This window comes from Trichomycterus rosablanca, chromosome 3 (genome assembly GCF_030014385.1).
Source record: "Trichomycterus rosablanca isolate fTriRos1 chromosome 3, fTriRos1.hap1, whole genome shotgun sequence".
In the NCBI taxonomy this organism is placed as follows: Eukaryota; Metazoa; Chordata; class Actinopteri; order Siluriformes; family Trichomycteridae; genus Trichomycterus; species Trichomycterus rosablanca.
The window spans coordinates 57,594,115-57,597,842 of record NC_085990.1 but is presented as its reverse complement, the minus strand read 5'-3'; the positions used below and the strand labels follow the sequence as shown (position 1 = coordinate 57,597,842).

General features: G+C 44.6%; 1 protein-coding gene across 1 annotated transcript in view; it reads right to left on the bottom strand.

The window, feature by feature from the left end:
- The window catches only part of lrrc4bb (leucine rich repeat containing 4Bb), a 21,851-nt gene extending 18,377 nt beyond the window's left edge, over nt 1–3,474 (bottom strand). Inside the window, exon 1 of the mRNA XM_062992269.1 lies at nt 3,412–3,474. The gene's annotated coding sequence lies outside the window, so the exon portion shown is untranslated. The remainder of the gene's footprint in view (nt 1–3,411) is intronic.
- Between the last annotated feature and the right edge of the window lie 254 nt (nt 3,475–3,728).

Genomic DNA, 3,728 nt, shown 5'->3' with positions numbered 1-3,728 from the left:
TTGGAGGGTTCAGGAACATGAGGAGAACCATCTAGTTCCATTTCCATAGGATTCTTTTAAAAGATCTTTTGAGAACCATCCTGGGACGTTCTGAAAATGTTTCAGACCATTAGTGGCAGCTAATGTTCCTACAGCCTTTTAGAACCATTGTTGAAACCTGTTAGAAACGTGTTATTCTCTGGGAGGAACATGAGGAGAACCATCTAGTCCTGCTTCTGTAGGGTTCTTTTGTAGAAAGCATTGGACGTACATAGAAAACAAATTGTCCTGAATCGTTCCATAATAAGGTTCCATGTGACATTGTGAGAACTTTATCACATGATGTTCTGTTAGAAGTGAACCAGTTAACTAGAACTGGGTTTAGAAAGGTTCTGGGAACGTTGGTGTTTGGGTCTTGTTCTGTGAGCAGATATTTTAACGTTAGATTTCTATTTTGGTTCAGAGAACCTCTTCACAACATTGCAACAACGTTCCAGGATGGTTCTAATAACGTTCCTTTATGATTGTACATGTTGCTGGTTGTCATTGTGTTCCTGAAATGGTCTCAGAGTCTCTAGAACATTTTGGAATGTATAAGAGACTTAATCAGAACCCTCCTGGAACGTTCCAGCCAGGTTCCTAAAGCGTTCTAATGTGTTCAGTGAATGGACTTGCGATGAGAACCATCTAGTCCTGTTTGCTGAAGGTTCTTATAGGAACACACCAGAACCATCCTGGAATGTTCTGAAAATGTCTCAGATCATTAATGGCAGCTAACATTCCTACAACCTTTAAGAAACGTGTTGTTCTCTGGGAGGAACATGAGAAGAAACATCTAGTCCTGCTGCTGTAATGTTCTTTCGTAGAGTGCACTGGACGCACATAGAGAACGAACCTTCCTGAAACGTTTCATGATAAGGTTCCATAAACGTAACTAACGTTAATGTGACGTTGTGAGAACTTTATCACATGCTGTTCTGTTACGCAACAACGTTCCAGGATGGTTCTAATAACGTTCCTTTATGATTGTACATGTTGCTGGTTGTCATTGTGTTCCTGAAATGGTCTGAGAGTCTCTAGAACGTTTTGGAATGTATAAGAGACTTAATCAGAACCCTCCTGGAACGTTCCAGCCAGGTTCCTAAAGCGTTCTAATGTGTTCAATGAATGGACTTGCGATGAAAACCATCTAGTCCTGTTTGCTAAAGGTTCTTATAAGAACACACCAAAACCTTCCTGGAATGTTCTGAAAATGTCTCAGATCATTAATGGAAGCTAACATTCCTACAACCTTTTTAGAAACATGTTGTTCTCTGGGAGGAACAAGAGGAGAAACATCTAGTCCTGCTGCTGTAAGCTTCCTGAAACGTTTCATAATAAGGTTCCATAAACGTAACTAACGTTCCTGTGACGTTGTGAGAACTTTATCACATGCTGTTCTGTTATGCAACAACGTCCCAGGATGGTTCTAATAACGTTTCTTTATGATTGTACATGTTGCTGGTTGTCATTGTGTTCCTGAAATGGTCTGAGAGTCTCTAGACCGTTTTGGTATCTATAAGAGACTTAATCAGAACCATCCTGGAACGTTCCAGCCAGGTTCCTAAAGCGTTTCAATGTGTTAAATGAATGGACTAAAGGTTCTTATAAGAACACACCAGAACCATCCTGGAACGTTCTGAAAAGGTTTCAGACCATTCATGGCAGCTAACATCCCTACAACCTTTTTAGAAAGGTTCTCTGGGAGTTCCTGGGAGGAGCATGAGAAGAAACATCTAGTCCTGCTTTTGTAAGGTTATTTTGTAGGACACATATAGAGAACAAACCTTCCTGAATCGTTCCATAATAAGGTTCCATGTGACATTGTGAGAATGTTATCACATGATGTTCTGTTGAAAGTGAACCAGTTAACTAGAACTGGGTTTAGAAAGGTTCTGGGAACGTTGGTGTTTGGGTCTCGTTCTGTGAGCAGATATTTTAACGTTAGATTTTAGTTCTGGTTCAGAGAACATCTTCACAACATTGCAACAACGTTCCAGGATGGTTCTAATAACGTTTCTTTATGATTGTACATGTTGCAGGTTGTCACTGTGTTCCTGAAATGGTCTCAGAGTCTCTCTATAGAGAACATTCCTGAAAAGTTCCATAATAAGCTTCTATAAAGGTAACTAACGTTCCTGTGACGTTGTGAGAACTTTCACATGCTGTTCTGTTTGGGTTGGACTTAATGTTTCAGCCAGGTTCCTAAAGCGTTCCAGCTAACATTCCTACAACCTTTTAAGAACCACTGTTGATACCTGTTAGAATTGTGTTGTTCTCTGGGAGTTCCTGAGAGAAACATGAGGAGAAACATCTAGTCCTGTTTCTGTAAGCTTCCTGAAACGTTCCACAATAAGGTTCCATAAGCATAACTAACGTTCCTGTGACGTTGTGAGAACTATCACATGCTGTTCTGTTTGGGTTGGACTTAATGTTCCAGCCGGGTTCCTAAAGCGTTCCAGCTAATGTTCCTACAACCTTTTTAGAACCACTGTTGATACCTTTAAGAAACGTGTTGTTCTCTGGGAGTTCCTGGGAGGAACATGAGGAGAAACATCTAGTGCTGCTTCTGTAGGGTTCTTTTGTAGTAAGCACTGGACGCACATAGAGAATGAAGCTTCCTGGAACGTTCTAGCCAGGCTCCTTAGGCATATGTTACATAAATGGAACCCACACATCTTTTAGGGTTCTTATAAGAACACATCAGAACCCTTCTGGAACGTTCTGTTTTCTGGAACCTTTTCGTAAGATCGACGTTCTACATGTGCGATACGTGCACGCGCCTATCTCTACGGTGAAGTTGTCGCTAGGTGCGTGCACGCGCACTCTCGCTGTCGCTCCCCGCACCGTCGCCATGGCAACGCCGAGGATGATGCGGGATGCTGCTGGGTGGCGGCGCTGCGCTCGCCGATACACACACGCACACACACACACACACAATACACAATGCACATACATTCACCGAACACACACACACACACACACACACACTCCTGATATCGGTTAATTCGATAATCAATCAAATATATCGATACTTATTATAACAAAGAATTGCGCGAGAACTCGCGGGAGCGCGCAAGCGTCTGATTGTTAATGAGAGACGGACTGCGGAGATTTGTGCACATTAGGCCCTAACACACACACACACACACACACACACACACACACACACGCATACACGCGTGTGTGTGTGTGATCTGATTTTCTGATTTACCCCCACACACACGCGCGCGCGCGCGCACACACACACACAATACCTCTATTATGCATTTCCATTCGATCAGCACCGAATATAAAAACACCCGATCGACCCCAACACACACACACACACTCACACACACACACTCACACACACACACGGGTAAATGAGACAGGTGCGGTGGTGCTCGGTACCTTTTGGCTTCGTCCCGTCGCGGTTCCAGCTCTATCCGGAGCGCAGAGCGGCGGTGATTAAGGCGCAAAGCGCGCACACGCACACACGCTTCACATGCTGCAACTGCGCACTGGAGAGAGAGGAGGGGGGGGGAGGGGGGAGTGTGTGTGTGTGTGTGGGGGGGGGGGGAGGGGGGGGAGCGCGGAGTTACGCAAACTGCGTAGCGCAGGACGCGCGCACGTATACGCAGCCTCAGTGTGAGAGAGCGCACCGGATCCTCCATCATAAACATCACAGTCCGTTCAGCACCGAGGGTCACAGTGGGTCCGAAGCCATC